The sequence below is a fragment of the Mastigoproctus giganteus genome, chromosome 5, assembly GCF_048544385.1.
Source record: "Mastigoproctus giganteus isolate SK-2022 chromosome 5, ASM4854438v1, whole genome shotgun sequence".
NCBI lineage: Eukaryota > Metazoa > Arthropoda > Arachnida > Uropygi > Thelyphonidae > Mastigoproctus > Mastigoproctus giganteus.
This window is the reverse complement of record NC_143579.1, coordinates 113,283,822-113,307,303: the sequence shown is the minus strand read 5'-3', so window position 1 is coordinate 113,307,303 and position 23,482 is coordinate 113,283,822. Positions and strand designations below refer to the sequence as shown.

Here is a 23,482-nt window from a genome sequence, read left to right as displayed (position 1 = left end):
GCAGCAAGAGGATCAGAGGGTGCTAAGAATCTCTTTGTACAACCAAGCTGCCATGCACGTAAACTGAACTTGGCCTGTTACAACGTAAGATTGCTCATTGGTGAAGATATTAGAGCTGGAAAAGGAATTAGAAAATGTGAGTTGGAATATCATCGGTTTGGCTGAAACAAGAAGAAGAAATGAATCACTTATAAGTTTATCAAGTGGAAATCTGCTGTACACTGATGGAAACAGTGAAAGGAGCAAAGGTGGAGTTGGCTTTCTGGTCCATAAAAAAACAACATTTTGGAATTCAAAAGTACATCACCAAGGGTGTCAAGATATTATAAAGGTTATAATGATTTATGCACCAACATCGAGCCATGACACTATCATTATGGGGGAGTTCAATGCTAAGGTTGGAAAGCGACAAAACAGTGCAAAAGGGGAACTATAGGAAATTTTGGAATTGGTGAAAGAAATGAAAGAGGTGAAAGACTTGTGCAATTTGCAGAATCTCAAGGAATGTCAGTAATGAACACTTTTTTCAAGAAAAGGGTGAACAGAAAGTGGATGTGGAAGAGCCCAAATGGATTAACAACTAATGAAATTATCAACTTCATCCTCACTGACAAGATATATTGTGAGTTGTGTTACCGTCCTGAATAAGGAAGTGATCTCAGGATGGCAAGATGCACACTTGATATAGATGTAAGAAAAGAAAGGAAAAAACTGACTCAAATAAATAATACGAAGGTCTTTGAGATAACAGAAGAGGAGAAAAAGCAGTATGGACTGGAACTTAAGAACAAGTTTGAGCTTCTGCAGACTGCTCAGGACCAAGATATCGACGAGGAATATTACAACTTTTTGAAAGTGATAAAGCCCAAGAAACCATAGGTAAAAAGAAATCCAAAAAAGAAAAAATGAGTCAAGAAACACTTGTCATTATGAACTGAAGACAACAAATGAAGAACAAGATAAACACTGACAAGGAGAAAATTGAGTATACTGAGTTATGCAAAGTCATTAGAAAGAGTCTCAGAGAGGGCATAAGAAGATTTAACACAAGAAAAGTAGAAAAAGTATTAAGGGAAAACAAAGGATTTAAATCAGCAGCCGTGAGCAGTAATAAGGAAAGACAAATGATACTGAAACTGAAGAATAGCGATGTACTTATAAATAGCAGAGAAGGCATAATTCAAAAAGCAGAAGACTACTATAGAGAATTATAATGATACAAGGAGCGAGGGAATGATGCCAGCAGTGGGTAAGATGGATTGCAAATTAGTGACACATATGACATACTTGATATTCTTCCTGATGAGGTAGAACATGCATTGAAGAAAATGAAGAATCAGAAAGCCCCGGGGGAAGATGAAGTTACTGTAGAATTGTTAAAATTGGGAGGAAGAGACATGACACAAAAACTGGCAAGACTCTTCACAAAATGCATTAGAAAAGGTGTGTGCCTCAGGAGTGGAATAATACAATAATAGTTTTGCTGCATAAGAAAGGAAATAAATCAGAAATTGGAAATTATAGACCAATTAGCTTGTTATCCCACATCTACAAGTTGTTCACAAGGGTCATTACTAACAGATTAGAAAGAATACTTGATGAGAATCAACCGAAAGAGCAAGCTGGCTTTAGGACATTATTCTCAACTATGGATCACCTTCACGTAATATCACAGTTAATGGAGAAAGCAAATGAATATAATTATGCCTGGCATTTGTGGATTATGAAAAGGCATTTAACTCCATACAGCATAAGGCAATATTTTCGGCACTGGAAAGGCAAGGCATAGATATCCCATATATCATGATTTTGAAGAAAATATGTGAGAATGCTACCTCCTTTATTAGACTAGACACAGACAGTAGCAAATTTAAAATTGAGAAAGGAGTTCGACAAGGAGACACAATATCTCCGAATTTGTTTACTGCTGCCCTTGAGGAAGCTTCCAGAAGATTAGACTGGTTGCAAAAAGGAGTCAATGTGTGAATGGAGAGTACCTAAACCATTTACGATTTGCAGATGACATTGGTCATAAGCCACGATCCCAAAGAATTAGAGGAAAATCTTAATCAGTTATGCAGAATTAGTACGGATTTTGGACTAAAGATGAATATGGCTAAAATAAAAGTAATGATGAACAAGTATGCCACAGAAAGGGTTATAATGATTGAAGGAGCAGTAATTGAAAAGGTGGCGTCATATACTTATCTGGGACAAGTCATTAACTGTAATAATGATAAATGGATGGAAGTCAAGAAAAGAATAAATTTTGGATGGATAGCATTCAGGAAATATAGTCACATACTGAGGAGCAATATCCCAATTTGTCTGAAACATAAAATAATGAACCAATGTATATTCCCCACCGTGACTTATGGAAGTGTGTTTGGGCACTAACCAAAAGAATGGAAGAGAAGCTGAGAACTATACAGTGAAGAATGGAACGAATTATATTGGGAATCTGACTGTTAGATAAGAAGAGAAACACGAGGATTAGGTAGCAAACCCAAGTAAAGGACATTCTAATCAAAACTAAAGAACTAAAATGGTCTTGGGCAGGACACATAGCTCGAAGACACGATGACAGATGGATTAAGAAAGTAATAGAGTGGTACCCAAGAGGAGCTAGAAGAAAACCTGGAATACAACGATGGAGATGGACAGATGAAATCCACGAGTTTGTGGGTAGTAAATGGATGGCCCTTGCTCAAAACAGAAGGAACTGAAAAGTTGCTGGAGAGGCCTTCATCCTACAGTGAATTGAAAATGGCTGATGATGATGCTACAAACCCTTTACCGGTTCTTGTTCATGTTCATAATGAGTCAGAACAATGATTACAAATTGGCTTTTCACTAAATCTGACATCATATTGTATGAGGCATATTCATTCCTGTGGTCTAGTAGCCCCCCCCCCCCCGGCATGCTCCATTAGTCCTTGCTTAATTTATTGTTCACTCCCTCCCCTCTATGTTTCTTCCCTTTGAGGGAAGAAACATAGAGGGGAGGGAGTGAAATATGATAAATCATGCAAATGCAATCATGACAACCAAACATACATTTTATTGCATTTACATGAACAAACTGAAACGACAAGTGACCGTAATAGTATTATGTACTGTAAATCAGCAAAATAAGTCCAATATTTTGTTCTTTCTCCTCGAGGCTGCAATTAAAACTTGCAACGATCTGGCATAGAGTTGACCAACTTCTGGTTATACGGTTGCTTAATTTCGTGGTACCACTCCCTTACAATGCTCTCCTGCAGCTGAATCTTACTTGTTGGCTTCTTCACCAATTTTAGACGACATTATGTACCTACAATTTTCAATAGGGTTCAAATCCACTAATCACTTGGAGCTCTTTGACTTCCTCTCTTTGCGACTTGACTTTCTCCAGTCCAACTTTCCTAACAGTGAGATAATTTTCCTTGGTGATTTTAATGTTCACAACTCCAGCTGGCTTCCGTTTTCCAGTCACACCGACCCAGCAGGTCGAGATGCTGAGGCTTTTGCAATTACTAATGACCTAGCACAGATTGTTCATTTACCTACAACAATACTGGACAATCCTAATCATACAGCCAATACACTTGATCTTTTTCTCACAAACAACCCTTCTAAGTACACAGTTGAAGTGAGCGGTCTTTGGGCACTTCAGATCACAACTTGGTGATTGTCTCTTCTCCAATGGAGCCTTTATCTCATGGCTATTCCCAGCCTCGTATTGTTTGGCATTACAAGAATGCAAAATGGGATGACTTACGAGATTTCTTTTCCTTGGTTGGATTACTGTTTCAAAACTTCTGATGTCAACGTTTGCTCAGATCGTGTCAGTGAAATTATTCTTGTAGGAATGGAATCCTTTATTCCACACTCCACTTTAAAATCTCGTACTTTATCTAAACCTTGGTTTTCCTATAAATGTGCTAAGGCTGTTCAAGAGAAGAACGTTGCATATCGTAATTGGCTTCGGCTTCTTTCCAATTCTTCAGTTTAATTTTCTGCCTACACCAAAGCTCGTAACAATTGAAAAGCATTTATTAATCAGTCCAGAGTAGATTTTGAACAGACTAAGAGTAGAAAACTTGCTTCTTGCCCTAATGGCAACCGAGCATTCTGGTCTCTTGCCAAAGCTATTGGCTGCAACTTTTTCCCATCTCGGCCCCCACCTCTGTCCAAACCAGATGGTTCTGTTGTCACTTCAGCCAAGGATAAAGCTGACCTGCTAGCATCCCATTTTTCATCCAACTCATGTATTAATCATCTTGGTAAAACACCTCCCACCATTCCTAGCATGCTCCATTCAATGCCACCTGTGGTCTTTCGTCAAAAGAATGTCAAGAGGATTTTGATAAATCTTGATGCTAAGAAAGCTCCAGGTCCTGGTGGTATTTTTCCACTTGTTCTCAAAACCTGTGCTCCTGAACTTACTCCTATTCTTTGCCGCCTTTTTTCACTTTCTTATTCCAAAGGTGTTTTTCCTTCTGCTTGGAAATTTGCTCATATCCAGCCAGTTCCTAAAAAGGGTGATAAATCCCTCCCATCCAATTATCATCCCATTTCACTCTTTCTAAAGTAATGCAGAAATCAATTAACCGTCAAATCTTAAACTACCTTCCGTCTGATCAACAATCACCAATATGGATTTTGTCAGTGTTGATCCACTGGTGATATTCTGGCTTATGTTACCCACTTATGGACAAATTCAATGGAAAAGTTCGGTGAAACACAAGCAGTGTGCTCTTGACATTTCAAAGGCTTTTGATCGTGTTTGGCATAAAGGTCTTCTAAAGAAGCTTCCATCTTATGGTTTGCTTACTGTTATTTGTAATTGGTTATCCAGTTTCTCTCTAATGGCTCACTGGGGGTAGATGGCTCTCTGTCTTCTAACTTCTCCACTAATGCTGGTGTTCCCCAATGTTAAGTTGTTTCCCCTGCTCTTTTCCTCTTTTATATTAATGACCTTCTTCCATTGATTGGAAATGCTATCCATAGTTTTGCTGATGATAGCACATTGCATTCCACTTTCCATTTTGAGAAACCTTGCCCTGCTCAATCAGCTTCAACTTCTCGAATATCCGCTACAAATTCCTTAAATACCGATCTCCAGGTAATTCTCCAGTGGGGCAAAGACAACTTATTTGATTTCAGTCCTTCTAAAACTCAGTCTTTTCTTATATCTCGCAAAAAGGATTCTTCTGCTCCTAAGCTTATCTTTGGTGACGCTCCGATTTCTAGACTAAATGATATATCTCTTTTGGAATTACTCTTACTTCTAATCTCTCTTGGCACAAGCACATTACAAACATTGCTTCCTCTGCATCTAAAAAACTTGGTTTTTTCTTTCGCTCTCATTGTTACTTTTCTTCCAAACAGCTGTTCACTCTGTACAAATCACAAATCTGCCCTACCATGGAATATTGTTCCCACATCTGGGACGTTGCCCCCAAAACTTCAGGCTCCTAGGTTCCATTCAGAAGAGAGCAGTTAGGTTAATTGATGACACATTTCTAACAGAGTCTTTCCACTCGCTGTCTCATATACATACTGTTTCTGCTGCATGCCTTTTCTACAGATACTTCCATGGGCACTGTTCTTCTGAATTGGCTTCAATAATTCCTGCTCTCTCTCTCTCTTTCAAAACAGTCCGAACACGTGTCGCCACCAGCTAACATCCATTTACTGCCAACTTCAAACTCACAGAACCAACTTTTCATCTTCCTCATTTATTCATTCAGCTGCCATTTTCTGGAACAAACTTCCTTCATACGTATTTCCTGAAAATTATAGTCTGCAGAAGTTTAAGTCCAATGTCAACAAATATCTTCTTTTGTCTTCTCAACCTCGAACCCAATCACGGAACCAAGTACTATAGGTTGCAATACCTCTCGTGTTTTGGGGTTTTCATTAAAAAAAAAAAAAAATGTTCTATTGATGACTTTGCTATCTAGGAATTGTTTTTGGAGTCAGCAGGCTTCCGAGTCTTGGAAGTGCTGAACATAAAGTCAGCTTGCCACCAAACAATCCACATTTTGCTAAATTTATTCATTAAATCAACAAGAGAAAAGTCATTATGTGCTTACTTTAATCAAAGCTTTGTAACCGTTAAGATATACAAGAAAAAGAAAATGTAAATAGTGATATATTGTTTTGGAATGCTATGATTGTATTAATTATTTATAGTAGTAACTCTTCATTGGATCACATCAGCACACAAAACTTTACTGGTGACATATTGGAATAATTGCTCCAATGGTTTTTCCCCATGTGTGTAAAATATTAGCATTAGTTGAGGCATATGATGCAAGAAAGCAAGTTTATACAGTTTAGTCAAAAAAAAAAAAAAAAAAACCCCTTCCCATTTCACCCATCCGGCCACTCCAAATGTTTGTCTAAATCAGCCTTAAATTTACTTAAGTTATCAACCAACACAACAATAGGTGGAAGTCTGTTCCAGCAATCAACTACCCGCTGGCTAAAGGCAAACTTCCGCATATCTATTCTACAACTGTCTTTCTTCAATTTGAATCAATGCCCCCTCAGGTTCTTAATCCATGCAAGCGGAAGTATCTCGTCAGATTGAGCATGCTCAAACCATTCAAGACCTTATACACGTCGATCAGATCACCTCGCAGGTGCAGTATCTGCAACTGCAACTTGCAGAACTTAAGCCTTTCTTCGTAAGTGCACCCCTTTGTTACTCTCACCAATCTTGTTGCCCTTCTCTGTACTCGCTCTAGCAACTCAACATCCTTCCTAAAATGAGGCCTCCAGATCTGTATACAGTACTCAGAGTGTGGCCTGACCATTTTACAAAGGAATAATCACCTCCTTGTCTCTGCTAGTAAAATTTCTATATATCATTGACAAAACTCCATGACCTGCTCTGGCCGTCCGTCTGCACTGCTCAGAAAACTTCATATCTGACTGCACAATTACAACTGCTCTTTTTCATTCTCCACCTCCCTGAGTGTAGTACCACATGGTTGGTACATTTATCTTGGGTTACTGCTACCCATATGCAGCATTTTGCACTTGTCAATATTAAACTTCAGTTGCCACTTCTGAACCCATCTGCCTAACTTTTCTAGATCATGTTCAGTAGCATAATGTATTTACTGTCATTAACATCCCTGATATATCTTCATCGATATCATTGAGAAATACATAAAATAACAATGGGCCCAGTGCCGAACCCTGGGGGACTCCACTAATAACATTATTCCACGTAGAGCAGTTTCCATTTAATACCACCCTCTTCTGTCTCCCACTCAATCATCCCTTTATCCATTGCAGTAACTTGCGCTTAATGCTATACTGCTCCAATGTGTACTTCAGTCTTCCATATGCAACAGTATCAAAAGCTCTCCTGAAATCCAAGTATATGATATCAAAATTATTTTTTGCATCCAGTTCCTTTGTGACCACATGGTAGTCCAATCAAATTGGTCAAACAAGACTTCCCCTTAACAAACTCATGCTGTGTCTGAGCTATTACTGCTATCTTGTCTAGGTGATCCTGTATCACCTCTTTAACCAGTGACTCCATAATTTTCCCCGGAACAGAAATAACAGATTTATAATTATTTGTGTCACCGTTTGTGAATTGGGGGTACATTTGCACATCTCCAGTCCATGGGATCTCCCCTGACTCTAAGGATGCTCTCATAATTATGCCTGGTACCTCCTTAGCCAGGTGGGCAGGAGCAGCAGTGCGTAGCACACACTTCTTGATTAGACCGGGGTTCGAGCCTGTGCTCACCAAATATGGAGGATGCGGAAAGGTCAGGGACTGACCACCGCATATTCCCGGAGCAATATGGCCTTAGTTGCTAATGCTCCTAAAAACCGAATAACCTAAAAAACCTGGGATAGATTCCATCTATCCCAGGTTTTTTTTTTTTTATGTTTAATTTCAACAATTTCTCCTCCACTTTGCTCTCCATTATTACAAAATCATTTAGCTCCCTGTTAGAGTTTGAATAACTTCTGGAATTCTCTTCCTTGAATAACTCCTCATGTGTGAATGTAGATGCAAAATACTGATTCAGTTTATCAACTTATTCAGTTTAGCAGGATCATAAATAGTCAAACCATCTATGTTAAGTGGACTAATCTGATTCATCCCCTTCCTTCTAGAGTTAACATAAGTAAAGAACTCTTTGCTGTTTTTCTTTGCATCCTTTGCCAAAAAATTCTCGTAATCTGCCTTTGCCTGCCTAACCTCCTTGCACAATATGTTCCCCATTTCCCTGACAATAGAGTCACCAACAACTACTAGTTCCTGTGGGACCAGTGCATTCTGCCTTGGGGGTTGCCGCTGTGTTTCATGATGTTCAAGTGCAAGCTGTGGCATTGATGTGGGCAGCTGAGAGCTTGATTGGCCCCTCAATTTAAATCCTTCGGGGTCATCTATCCTGCCCTTCAATCTCTTATATAGGCCCATAATAATGCTGAGTTGGTGCCTGATTTCCTCACACTCCTTACATCGCACGCACACACACAAAGATATTCCCCTTGACAATATCATGTCCCTTTCCTGATCGCTCCACAAACGTCGAACAAGCAGTGCATTTCAAAAGGCTGTGATTCAGAGGACAACTGCCCCCTCAGTTCTTCCCTGAGCCATAGCACTCTCATTAGTTTGAGCCTTGTTCTTTGCTGCTCTGGTCTGAGTCATGATTTTTATTTAATTTCCAATAAAATTCCAATACAGAATATAACCCTAAACTTATATCCCAATGCAGTTATAACACTATATATACGTATTTCAGTATCGAATATTATCTCCGAGTTATGTTATATGACTTTCTTATTCTCCTGTCAAGTTACGTATCAATTTATAATGTTACATTTGTAAAAACTAGGTCCTTATATGTATTTAGTTAAAAAAGTACAATTTAATTGACTGTGAAATTTAATAAGATTAGTGAATATTATTGATTACTTGATATTACTATACTCGCTATCTATTTTTACGTTAAACCTTACGCTATCTAGTTCAGGGTATACGTTGTATCGTTTAACAATGGGGGCAGTTGTGAACAGTAAATCTACAGACACTAGGTATTAATTACTTTCAAAATCGCACTATCTAAATTCAAAATAAACCACAGAGCTTGACTAGGTATATAAGCTATTTATAGAAAATAATTTAATATAACAATTAAGTCAATGAAATGGCTAAATATAATTAAAAACTTCGCATTCGCAGGAGCTGCAAAACTTGTCCAACGCATGGATTGGATACCCTTACCGATACTATGTACCGATACAAAGGATGTAAGCAAACTTTTAAACATCATTATAAGAACATCTTTGGATTTGGAAGGAGGGGTCCATATGGACTGGAGCCGTACAAATGTACCCTCTCACAAAGGGAGATCAAAAGGTGACATAAGTACAGAATTGTTAGATTTCTTCTATTTGCAAAGAAATAGTAGAGTCTCTGTTTAAAGAAGTAATGTAGGTCCATCTAGACAGGAATGCAATTAAACTGCAGTCACAGCATGGATTTGTTAAGGTGTAATACTGTCTGACTTGATTGGATCCCATGATGCAGTAACAAAGGAACCTGGATGCAAAGAAGAATTCTGATATCATATACTTGGATTTCAGGAAAGCTTTTGATACCACTCATAAAAGCTGTACAGATTGGAGCAGCTTAATAAAAAAAAAAAACGACAGAGTTGTGTTTTTTATGTTTTTCTGATAAGACAGAGGGTGGTTATTAATGGACACTGTTCTTTATGGATTAATCTAATTAGCAGAGTCTCCCAGGGTTCAGTGCTGGACCCATCGTTTTCTTCTATATTTTTTAATGATACTGATAAAGGTATATCAAGCTTAACGTCTGAGTTCTAAGTTGCAGATGATACAAAGGTTGCCAGGGTAATTAATGACAGTAATCAGGGTCTGCTACTGCAATAAGATCTAAAAAATTAGACAGGTGGGCTGAGAAATGGCAGTTTAAGTTTAACATTGACAAATGGAAGCATCCAGATCAGCTAGTGTATAACTCACTGCCTGTACTCTGCCAGATAGCAGGGAGTCCGAGTAGTTTGTATGCAGGAGTCATTGTCTAGGACATGTTATGTCAACGAGCTGGGTATGAGCAGAGTCATCCGGTGTTCAGTGCTCGACCCATTGTTCTCTCTATTTATTAGTGATATCGGTCACTTAAAATTTGCAAACGATACAAAGGTTGGCAGGGTATGCCTCTATATAATAAGATAGACAAATTAGGTAGATGGGCTGAAAAATGGCAACTGAAGTTTAATTTTGAAAAATGCAAGATATGGGGATGGTTAATCCCAAATTAGTTTACCAGCTGAGTGGTACCACACTCGAGCAGTGGAGTATGGAAAAGACCGGGAAATAATTGTACAGTCATATATGAAGTTCTCCAGTGCAGACTGGATGTCAGGATAGCTCGTAGAGTTTTGTCAGTTATAAAGAGGAATTTTAACAGCAAGGATATGGGAGTGATGATTATCCCATTGTATAAGGCAAAGGTTATGCCATATCTTGAGTACTCCATACAGTTCTGGATGCCTCATTTTAGAAAGGACATGGATCTGCTGAAATAGGTGCAGCAAAGAGCAACAAGATTAGTGAGGGGGAGCAAAAGGGTGCGCTAACCAGGAAACGCTTCAGTTTTGCAAACTGAAGCATCTGGAGACTAGGCACCTAAAAAGAGATCTGAGTGAGGTGTTTAAGGTTTGAAATGACTAGAGTAAGCTTAATTCTGATTGAATCCTTTTCCTTGCTTATATACACACACGAGGGTGCATTTATTCAAATCGAGGAAGAATGTTTGATTATTGGAACAAACTCCCATCTGGTGTTTTATAAATAGGCAGTTTAATAAATTTAAGGAAGAACTACTAGATAAACTGTCAGAGGAGATGAAGAGTTGAAATGGGAGTGTTAGTATGGTGTTTTTTTTTTTTTTTGTTACTCTATAACCCTGCTTTCTTGCATTATTGGCCACTACTACTAATAAAAATGATGGCTGCTGCCAGCAATACTGCCAGTGGCTTGAAGTTCAAATAACTTCAAGCCATTGGCAGTATTGCCACATATAAATATACAACCCAAAATAAAGAGGAATGAAGGATTAGAATTCCACCATCTCTGAATCCTTATTATTACAATGGACCTAAAACTTTGGGAAAAAGAAGAACTTTGACAGTTCAGGATCATTTATTGACATACTTACAATGAAATTTTTTAGTGTAATACCTGTTAACTATAGTGCATCATGCCAACTTGCATGAACTGACAGGCACCTCCATGGGCAGAAGCAGCAGTGCGAAGCAAACTCTTCTTGATTAGACCGGGGTTTGAGCCCGTGACCATCAAATACGGAGGGTGCGGAAAGGTCAGGGAATGACCACCGCATATCCCGGAGCAATATGGCCTTAGTTGCTAATGCTCCTAAAAACCAAATAACAGCAACAACAGCATGAACTGTCTACCAACAGTGAATTCACATCACTGGACAAATTCAAACTAAATCTTATTTTGCAAACAAATTGTCTTACAAAAAAAAAAAAAAAAAAAAAAAAACCACATACACGCAGAGAGAACAATTCCATATTTTAACTAGCCTAACTCCTCCTTTTATCAACAAACACAATATGCAGCAAATTACCTAATAACCAGTAACAACAATGACATCCTAAACTGCACCTGAATCTTTAATGCTATTTAAAAAAAAAAAAAAAAAAAATTTGAGATATAGGTATTTATCTATATCTCAATTTTTGAGATATAAATACCTATATCTCAAAATTTTTTTTATTATATCTATTACCTATATCTCTAAAAGAAGTTTAGTCATTATTACAAAAATCAAATCTATAATCATATTTGTCAAAACTTTGTGTATTTTTTCATCTAATCTGTGTATTTTTTCATCTAATTTTGTAAATAACTATATATTTTGCCATGGTTAACAGATGCAAAACCACCTAATGTCAGTTTTAAGTGCATATCATTAAATTTGGTAGATCAATAACTGAAATAATAAATAATGTACCTGTATATTTAAAAGTTAACACGAACACGACTAAAAACTAGAAATTTAAACTTCTTAGAAACTGGAAGATGAAAACCAATTATGTATATGGCTTCACATATGTCAGGAAACTAGATGGCTTCACACATAACTGTGCATGCTTTATTATTTAGAAGGCTGCCACCAACTTCGTTTTTGATTAATAAAGACAGAATAGTATGTGGAGAGGTAACATTTTAGCACTGTTTTTATTTATGCACTGGGCTTTAATATTTTAACTGTAATTAATAATTGTAGTTTTCCATAATAATTTTTTGTAGGTATAATGCTTTTAACAGAATCTTTATAAACGTATCGCAGGCTAAAACATTTCATTTCTAACTTGTCATCCATGTGGTCAGTGAATGAAAACATCTCAAATTAGTTCTCAAAGCACTGATATATTCGGCGCCTCCGTAGCGAGGTGGGCAAGAGCAGCAGTGCGTAGCACACGCTTCTTGATTACACTGGGGTTCGAGCCGCCCGTGACCACCAAATACGGAGGATGCGGAAAGGTCAGGGAATGACCACCGCATATCCCCGGAGCAATATGGCCTTAGTTGCTAATGCTCGTAAAAACCAAATAACAACAAATAACAACAACTGATATATTCAATGGAATAGGATGTTATACTTCCAGAATAATACATTAGTTTATAATTACTGTCTGGCTACAACTCATTTAACTACTAATTAAGAGTATCTGCAGACTTATTTAACAAGTACAAGTCAATGCTGGAAAAAAAGTTGCGAGTTAGGGTTAAATTTGAAAGTGTCTGCAATTCTGCCCAGACACGATAGGAGGGATTATATAATGAGAGCTTTGTCAATCAATTCAGCCCTGGAAAGATTGTGCAAGGCTCATGGGGTAGAATTTTTCCCAGCGTGGTCTGTGCTTGTTAACGGGAAAGATTGTTTCTACAGGGATGGGATACATTTTAATACAAAGGGTGCAAGAATATTTGCTGGTGCTATCGAGGCAGTGTTAGGTGGGTCCCTAAATTGCCAGCTTGGGGGGGGGATTTGCAGACTAATAGATTAACAGTAGCTACAGACAGAGGTGAAAGTGATTCTTGCACTGCTTCTGTTGTAACAAACGGCATCCTAGAGAGCAAGTTGCTGGTGATTTCAAGAGCTGCAGGGAGTGATCATGGAATAAGTAAATACATAGGCTGTGTTACGGTAACTAAGAGTAAGAACAGGTGCATGTACACCAATGCTAAATTCATCAAATTTATAATAAATAAATTTGATGAATTTGAAGTGCTGATCAAGACATCAAAGACATATTGTTTGGATAAGAAAAACATGGTGTCTCACAGATATAAGCAGTGCAGAGTTGGAATTTGGGGAGTAAATGTGTACAGAAAGGACAGACAGGGTAGGAAGGGTGGAGGGGGTTAAGCTTTTAGTTAAGAAACACATAAACTCGAAGGAAGTGCATTCAGTTGACATGGGTGGACAGTGCAATGTTGAGTCAGTTCGGTATGACATAATCGCTGGAAAGGGAAAATGAGAGTAGGAGTGTGCTGTAGTCTTAATGACCCTGATGAGTACAACAAACAGTTGTGCAGAGAAATTCAGTGAGCCAGTAAATCTGAATGTCTCGTAGTGGGGGATTTTAACTTTCCAGATATTGACTGGAACTTGTGGGTTGGTCATTCACACGCTAGCAAGACTTTTGTGGATTTATTGGATGATTGTTTTCTACAGTAGTATGTTCGAGGGGGCAACCAGAGGAAGAAAAACTCTTGATCTGATTACACTACCCAACATGATTTTTACCTCCAGCAAATTAATGGTTGTTTCTGGTCAAATTTTATGTATAGAATTTAAAATCAGTCATAAAAATTTCCTATCATGTCTCAGTTTTAGGATATAGATAAATACTGCATTCTATACACAGATATCATTACTGTTTGAAATACAATTTTTAAATTTATTAACTTTTGGTTGGTTTTGTTTATTGGGCTAAACGTTAAGCAAGTACATCATTACTGTTCTTGCAATATAGTATATTTTGATTTTGATGCACTTTTCCAGACAAGTCAGTATTTTTATTAAGTTTATTACACCATTCAATTGTTCAATATATAGTGTATGATAAACTACGCTACAAGAATTCACCTTCTGTTCAAATTTACCAATTGCTTCAGTGGTGGGTTCAAATAATTTAATAACCAGTTCACTGCCCTAATGACCATTCTAAGTAATAAAAAAACTATATACCGAAAAGTAGTTTATTATTTCATGCAGTTAATACTTAAATAAGAACAATAAAAGAGGTCCATAAAACTAGATTATGTTATAAGAAAGAGTTTTAAAATATTAATGAAAAAATATTAAATAATACCTGACAAAAAAACCGTAAAACTGTTATTTAAGATATTTCCATATTGATTCTTGATTGGCGTCCTCACTTGCAATTTTCTTCACTTTTATCCGAGCATCATCGGCTGAGTGATTTATCCTTAACCATCTTTTCACTGTAGGAGTAGGATCCCATTCCTTTAGAGGTAGGTCAATTAGACTAATAATCATTGTGTTAGCATTAGCATTAGTAGAGGCATATGATGCAAGAAAGCAAGCTTATGCAGCATCAGCCAAAAGGGGAAAAAAAAAAAAAAAACCCCCTTCCACTTCACCCCTCCGTTCGTTCGAAATACCTGTCCAGCTGAGCCTTAAATTTATTTAGGCTATCAACTTCCACAACAAGAGATGGAAGTCTGTTCCACCAACCAATTACCCGCTGGCTAAAGGCAAATTTCCGCACATCTATCCTACATCTGTCTTTCCTCAATTTGAATTTATGTCCTCTCAGGTGATTATTCTGAGCAGGAGGCAGTATCCCATCAGCGTTGACCATGCTCAAACCATTCAAGGCTTTGTACACCTCTATCAGATCACCTCGCCGGTGCCTAGTCTCCAGACACTGTAATTTGCAAAACTTAACCTTTCTTCCTAAGAGCAACCCTTCATTCCGTTCACTAACCTTGTTGCCCTTCTCTGTACTCGTTCCAGCAGCTCTACATCCTTCTTGAAATGAGGCCTCCAGACCTGTATACAGTACTCAAGGTGTGGCCTGACCATTGCCTTATACAAGGGAATAATCACCTCTCTATCCCTGCTAGAAAAATTCCTGTATATCATTGATAAGACACCATGAGCTACTCTTGCAGCCCATCTGCACTGCTCAGAGAACTTCATATCCGCCTGCACAATTACCCCCAGGTCCTTTTCATTCTCTACCACTGTCAGTGTAGTACCACAGAGTTGATACGTTGCTCTGGGGTTGCTGTTTCCCGTATGTAGTACTTTACATTTGTCAATGTTAAACTTCATTTGCCACCTCTCAGCCCATCTGCTCAACCTTTCCAGATCCTGTTGCAAGTGTCAGTAGTATCCTTAACAACCCTGCCAACCTTTGTATCGTCTGCAAACTTGGACATTAAGCTTGATATACCATCATCAAGCGCCTCCGTAGCCAGGTGGGAAGGAGCAGCAGTGCGTGTAGCACACGCTTCTTGATTAGACCGGGGTTCGAGCCCGTCACCACCAAATACGGAGAATGCGGAAAGGTCAGGGAATGACCAACGCATAACCCGGAGCAATATGGCCTTAGTTGCTAATGCTCCTAAAAACCAAATAACAACAACAACAACAGCCATCATCAATATTATTTATAAATACAGAAAACAACAATGGGCCAAACACCGAACCCTGAGGAACTCCACTAATAACATTAGTCCACGATGAGCAGTGTCCATTTATTACCATTCTCTGTCTTCTGCCACTCAACCATCCCTTTATCCATAGCAACAATTTGCCACCAATGCCACACTGCTCCAATTTGTGCAGCAGTCTTCCATGTGCAACAGTATCAAAAGCCTTTCTAAGATCCAAATATATAATATCAAAGTTATTCCCTGCATCCAATTCTTTTGTGACTACATCATAGTATCCAACCAAATTGGTCAGGCAAGACCTTCCCTTAACAAAACCATGCTGTGTCTGAGCTATAACTGAATTCTTGTCAAGATGATCCTGCAGTGCTTCTTTAACCAGTGCCTCCATTCATTTCCCTGGAATAGAAGTTAAACTAACAGGTCTATAATTATTTGTGTCGCCCTTTGATCCTCCTTTGTGAATTGGGGTCACATTTGCACATCTCCAGTGTGTGGGTAACTCCCCTGAATCCAAGGAAGCTCTCATAATTATGGCTAACGGATTGCTTACTTCCTTTGCTGCCTCCTTTAATATAACTGGAAGGAGTAGGATCACATTCCTTTAGAGGTAGGCCAATTAGACTAATAATCATTGTGTTTGATATATTAGAAACAGTTAGGTGACTTCTCTTCTCTGAACATATTATGTTCATCTTTGAAAAATCCCTTTCCGCTTCTGCTGAACTTACAGCAACTGTACTAACAATATTTTTAGCTCTTTGAACACTTTCAGGAATTGCATAATTCTGGGAATTTTTTAAAATGTTTTCCATGAAATCTCGATAATCATTAATATCAATTTGGTAATTAAAAATGTCATTAAATACAAGCAATTTTTCTTCAGCTGCTTTCCATGGAACTAGTACTTCTTCAATATTCCAGTAATCTGTCTCCAAAAAATTGAGAAATTGTAATTCCTATCTTGAAATTGGCTACAACTTGCTGTTAAATGTTCGCAATCTATTAGTCTTTTTTTTTTTTTTTTTTTTTTTTCAAATTCATTACGATGTTTTCTAAAAGTCTTTCCTGAGGAAGCCCGACAAATCGATGATTTTCTACAAATTTTATATTTTTGAAGGTTTATGAAGTAATTCATTCATCAACTTTTTTTTTTCACATGGACCCTTTTCCTTTCCAAGCATTTGAAATGCTTTAATAGATTTTATCACGAGTTTTTCAGCCTTTATTATGTCTATAATTCTTGCTTGCAGTGCATTTGAAAGAAGAGAAATTTCATTTAAAATATCAATCATCAATGCCAAATTAGTTATAAAATATATATTTTCAAGACAGGCAGCCATACCTAAGTACTTTTTATTTGAATAAAAATAGTGATGTAGTGCTGGATGAGTGTGCCACACAGTTAGGGTTGACCTTAAACTACAGGCAGCCCATCTTGGTCCCAAAACTCTACCAATCTTTATAATTTCAATTCCAAGTTCTTCAGATATTTTGGAAAGTTCAATTTGGTTCTTATCGGATTGATGAAAAATAATATATATCTTATCAATAAATATTTTAAAACGATTTACTTGCTTTATTTCCTTTATCGAATCATCTAAAACAAGATGGAGGCGATGATTTAAATAGTACCATATTATTATGTTTGGAAACTCTTTTGCAATCCTAATGCTCACTCCAGATTTTCTCCCAAGCATAGTGCTGGCACCATCGGAGCAAAATCCTATTAAATTTTTTTCTAGGTAGTTCTACTAAGCCCAACATTATTTAAACTTTCCATAACTGAAGAACATATTGTCTCTGCATCTTGTTTTTCCAATTCAACTAGTTCAACGAAAATTGTTGGTGATGTAACTGAATCCCCAACTTTTAAGGAAAGTATAATAACTGGTTTGCAGGATATCGTTGAAGCTTCGTCAATAATCAAACATATTTTCAGATTATTTTCAATAATTTTATTAAATATTTCTTTTTTAATTTCCTTTGCAGTGAAATCAACTACTTTCACAGAAGTTTTACAAGAATTTAATCCTATTCCCATATCTAATCCATTTTTAATTTGCACTTCTGTCTCATCTTCTGTCTGAAAACGGTTTACATCTTTTTGCCAGGCTGTAAACTGTATTAAATACTCTACAAGTAGCACTTAAATATTTTTAATTCATCGTATCTATTACTTTTGTTATTGAATCCTGCTCACATTGTTTTAAGTTCTCTTTACAAATGTTATGAGCTTTTGATGAAAAATGTTCTTTCATTTTTTCCTTAGAGAAGCTTGTTGTACCTCTTTATTTTTCCCCGATGCCTCAATCTGAAAACATTTCCATTCTTTTGACACATGAACACTTTTCTCTTTTATAAAGTCATATTTTGCACAATACTCGCAACCTAACTTTTTGTTAAAAATTACCAGTTCGTCATATTTTTCTTTAAAATTGTTATATTGTTTCACTGTCCAGCATTCAGGAAGATTATTTTTCAATTTTGGAGTTCTTATAATTTTTTATTTCAATAATTGACATGCTGCTTTCTTCAAGTTGGAGTGGTTGTGCTTGTGACTGTTTTGTATCATCCAAGGCCAATTCTGATATAACAAATTCTGATTTTGGTTTCTTATTGAAAAAATCTGTCAAACTCTGTTGCCTTTTCATCCTTTTAAGGACTACTGCAAAAAATTTAAAAAATGTTTTATTTTAATATATTATAGAGCAGGAGTGGATATGTGCCTATATATTTGAATATTTTTACTGGTTCTGCCCATGTGTGGTCATATCATAAACTTTTATAAACAAAGCACTGTGCTTATACCATTGATAAACATCAGTCAGAACATACATTTTCTGCATTTTATCGATACTAAACGAAAATTTATTGCTGAATTAATAAATGGCATAGGCTATGCAGATTAAATAAGAGAAGAATAATGTGTACGACAAACCTGTTTGTTATGGGAAAGTTGTGATAAAAACGTCTTAATTACCATGTGCACACTGGCATAAGGATTCCAACATGGAAGAACATTCTTCCATGGCTTCCGAAATGGGTGATAAGATAACCCTTGAAATCTATATTTCTATTGGTTCGTTGTGTCCTAGCTTCCTATTGTTTTTATTGATCGGGGAATACCAACGCACTCATGATATCTCGTGTGAATTTAGGGCATAACATAAAGCTGAAACAAATGACAATGTGTCACCCCCTGGTTGTTTGGCACTTTTTTCTTTACGTTATATGTTTGTTTACTTAAGTAACAAATGCGAGGAATAAAAATGTGAAATGAATAAATAAATATTACAAGCATAGTTCCGTCTAATTTTTTTCACCTATGGACGGAATGAACATTGCTATGGGCACTTGGAATACGCTCTTGCATAGATGAACGTTAAAAAAGAGTAAGGAATGTGAATTTGTGATTTCCACATTGGGTGGCTGCCCAGGCACCCACCTTAGAGAGAACCCTGATTACAAGTGCCATTTTAACAACCGGTTTGCCGAACTCCACAAAAAATTAGGCATCGGTTCTACCGAACCGGCTGAATCCCACTATTGAATTGCTTTTACAGTTTTTAGGTTAATGCATTGTTAAAATGGAGAAGACAAAGCACAGAACTTGCGTCAATCACCCAGACAACGTCTGCTATGTTTGTGGACACTTAACCCCAAAAAGTCAGAGGAAGAAAATATACAATGTCACAAAAGTTGCATATTCATTGTACTTCGGCTGCAAAATCGGAGACCAAGGGAAAAAATTGGGCTCCACATATCTGTTGTATCAAAAGAACTTAAGGTAAGCTAAGAGCATTACCTTTTTCCATCCCTATGGTGTGGTGTGAGCCCAAGAATTATTTCAACAACTACTATTTCTGCATGACAAAAATAAAAGATATTACCAAAAAGAGCACGCACTGCATCAAATATCCCATCAGCAATTAGGCCAGTGCCACATGGCAAAGAACTGCCAGTACCTGTCCCACTAAAATCTTGGGGTATTGGAAGTAGTGATGAAGGTACAGAAGAAATCGTTTTACCAGATGTCGCAGAACCATGTACTTCACATGATTTGGACTACAAGCCAGAAAAAGAAAAGGCCCCACACTACATTGAACAAGAAGAATTAAGCGACTTGGTCACAGACTTGGGCTGACCCAAAGAGAAGGCTGAATTACTCAGATCCAGACTACAACAGTGGAACTTAATTGCCAAAGGCACAAACATTACAATATACCATAAGCGAAATGAAGAGTCTTAAACATATGCATCTCCGTAGCCAGGTGGGAAGGAGCAGCAGTGCATAGCACACGCTTCTTGATTAGACCGGGGTTCGAGCCCGTCACCACCAAATACAGACGATACGGAAAGGTCAGGGAATGACCACCGCATATCCCGGAGCAATATGGTCTTAGTTGCTAATGCTCCTAAAAACCAAATAAACAAACAAACTTAAAGATATTTTGCAGTGGAAAATCACATGTGTGTCTGCAAAGACGTCGTTGGTCTTATGCACAAACTGAACATTGATCACAATACCTCTGAATGGCGTTGGTTCATTGAAGCACCAAAGCTAATTTTGAAAGCAGTATTGCTTCATAATGGAAATACTTTACCATCAATTTCTCTTGTTCATGCTGTTGGCGTGAAAGAAACTTACGATAGTATGTCCCAGATTCCTGCTGCTATCCATTACAATTAGCACTAGCATTACTAGAGGCATATGATGCAAGAAAGCAAGCTTATGCAGCATCAGCCAAAAAAAAAAAAAAAAACCACACTCCCATTTCACCCCTCCGTTCGTTCGAAAGACCTGTCCAGCTAAGCCTTAAATTTATTTAGGCTATCAACTTCCACGAAAAGGGATGGAAGTCTGTTCCACCAACCAACCACCCGCTGGCTAAAGGCAAATTTCCGCACATCTATCCTACATCTGTCTTTCCTCAATTTGAATTTATGCCCTCTAAGGTGATTATTCTGAGCAAGAGGAAGAATCCCATCGGCATTGAGCATGCTCAAACCATTCAACGCTTTGTACACCTCTATCAGTTTTGCTAATTACAGACACTAATTTGCAAAACTTAAGCCTTTCTTCGTAAGAGCAACCCTTTGTTCCATTCACTAATCTTGTTGCCTTTCTCTGTACTTGTTCAGCAGCTCTACATCCTTCTTGAAATGAGGCCTCCAGACCTGTATACAGTACTCAAGATATGGCCTGACCATTGCCTTATATAAGGGGTTAATCACCTCCTTATCCCTGCTAGAAAAATTCTTGTATATCATTGACAAGACACCATGAGCTACTCCTGCAGCCCGTGTGCACTGCTCAGAGAACTTCATATCTGCCTGCACAACTACCCCCAGGTTCTTTTCATTCTCTACCACTGTCAGTGTAGTACCACAGAGTTGATACGTTGCTCCCATATGTAGTACTTTACATTTGTCAATGTTAAACTTCATTTGCCACCTCTCAGCCCATCTGCTCAACCTTTCCATATCCTGTTACAGCAGCACAGCATCAGTAGTGTCCCTAACAACCCTGCCAACCTTTGTATCGTCTGCAAACTTGGACATTATGCTTGATATACCATCATCAATATCATTTATAAATACAGAAAGCAATAATGGACCCAACACTAAACCCTCAGGGACTCCACTAATAACATTAGTCCACGATGAGCAGTGTCCATTGATTACCACTCTCTGTCTTCTCCCGCTCAACCATCCCTTTATCCATTGCAGCAATTTGCCTCCAATGCCACACTGCTCCAATTTGTGCAGCAGTCTTTCATGTGCAAAAGTATCAAAAGTCTTTCTAAAATCCAAATATATATAGGCGCCTCCGTAGCCAGGTGGGCAGGAGCAGCAGTGCGTAGCACACGCTTCTTGATTAGACCGGGGTTCAAGCCCATGCCCACCAATACGGAGGATGCGGAAAGGTCAGGGAATGACCACCGCATATCCCCGGAGTAATATGGCCTTAGTTGCTCATGCTCCAAATAACAACATAACAATAACAAATAATAACAATCCAGATATATAATATCAAAGTTATTCCCTGCATCCAGTTCTTTTGTGACTGCATCATAGCCAAATTGGTCAGGCAAGACTTTCCCTTAACAAAACCGTGCTGTGTCCGAGCTATAACTGAAGTCTTGTCTAGATGATCCTGCAGTGCTTCTTTAACCAGTGCCTCCATTATTTTTCCTGCGGTCAGAACAGAAGTTAAACTCACAGGTCTATAATTACTTGTGTCAGAATTTGATCCTCCTTTGTGATTTGGGGTCACATTCACAAAATAAATCCAGTCTATGGGTAACTCCCCTGAGTCCAAAGAAGCTCTCATAATTATGGCTAAGGGTATGCTTACTTCCTTTGCTGCCTCCCTTAATATAATTGGATAGATCCCATCCACCCCGGGTTCCTTTTTTTATGTTTACCCTCAACAATTTCTCCTCCACTTTCCTGTCAGTTATTACAAAATCATCTAGCTCACTGCCAGAGTTTACTTCACCTCTGGCATTCCCCTTCCTGAAAAACTCCTCATGTGTGAATGTAGATGCAAAATACTCGTTTAGTTTGTTAGCCATCTGAGCACGATCCTCAACTGTTGAACCATCAATATCCAGTGGACCAATCTGATTCATCCCTTTTCTTCTAGAGTTTACAGAACTCTTTTCTGTTTTTCTTTGCAACCTTTGCCAAGGATTTCTCATAATCTGCCTTTGCCTGCCTAATCTCCATTGTGACTTGGTCACAGACCAGCTTATATCTATCATAGGCATTTCACCCATTAATTTATATGTACCCCATGCATTTTTCTTCTCTGCCATATGTCTCATTAGTTCATTTGAAATCCATTTAGGCTTAAACCTTAAACAATATTTCTTAGTTGGTATGTAAAGCCTAGTAGCTCCAAGATAAGTTCTTTGAATGCTTCCCATTTTGAATTTTCTGTTGGTAACATCATCAGTTGGTCCCACTGTATAGAATTTAAATACTGTTTCAGACCTCCATAGTCACTTTTACAAAAGCAAAAACCGTTCCCTTTACCCCTGATGGTAGTTACCTCTTCGAGTAAATCCCACTTCAGCAAACTGTGATCACTGCCACCTAGTGGTTCCTTTATCTGCAGATTCTTAACGCATATAGAATCACTACTGATAATCAGATCGAGACCTCTAGTTGCCTCCTAATGTAGAAAACAATCATCCAATAAATCCACAAAAGCTTTACTAGTGTGAGAGTGACCAACCCAAAATTCCAGTCAATATCTGGGAAATTAAAATCCCCCATTATAAGACTCTCTGATTTACTGACCCACTCTATTTCCCTGTACAGTTTCTTATTATACTCATCAGTGTCATTAGTCCTATAGCACACTCCTACTCTCAGTTTTGATCTCCCAATGCTTATGTAACACCAAACTGACTTGACACTGCACTGTCCAGCGATGTCGACTGGCTTCACTTCCTTGGATTTTATGTGTTTCTTAACTAATAGCATAACCCTCTCATCCCTTCCTATCCTGTCTATCCTTTCTGTACACATTGTACTCCCCAAATTCCAGTTCTGCATTCCTTATATCTGTGTGATACCACGTCTCTGATATCCCAACAGTATCTGCCTTTGATGTTTTGAGCAATACCTCAAATTCATCAAATTTATTTGCCAAACTCCTAGCATTGGTGTACTCGCAAGTATACATGCACCTGTTCCTATTCTTAGCTACTCTAACACAACCAAT

General features: G+C 37.9%; 1 protein-coding gene across 1 annotated transcript in view; it reads left to right on the top strand.

Annotated features, from left to right (window-relative positions):
• Positions 1-23,482, top strand: part of barr (non-SMC condensin I complex subunit H) — a 462,459-nt gene that overhangs the window by 183,579 nt on the left and 255,398 nt on the right. The gene's annotated exons all lie outside the window — the stretch shown is intronic.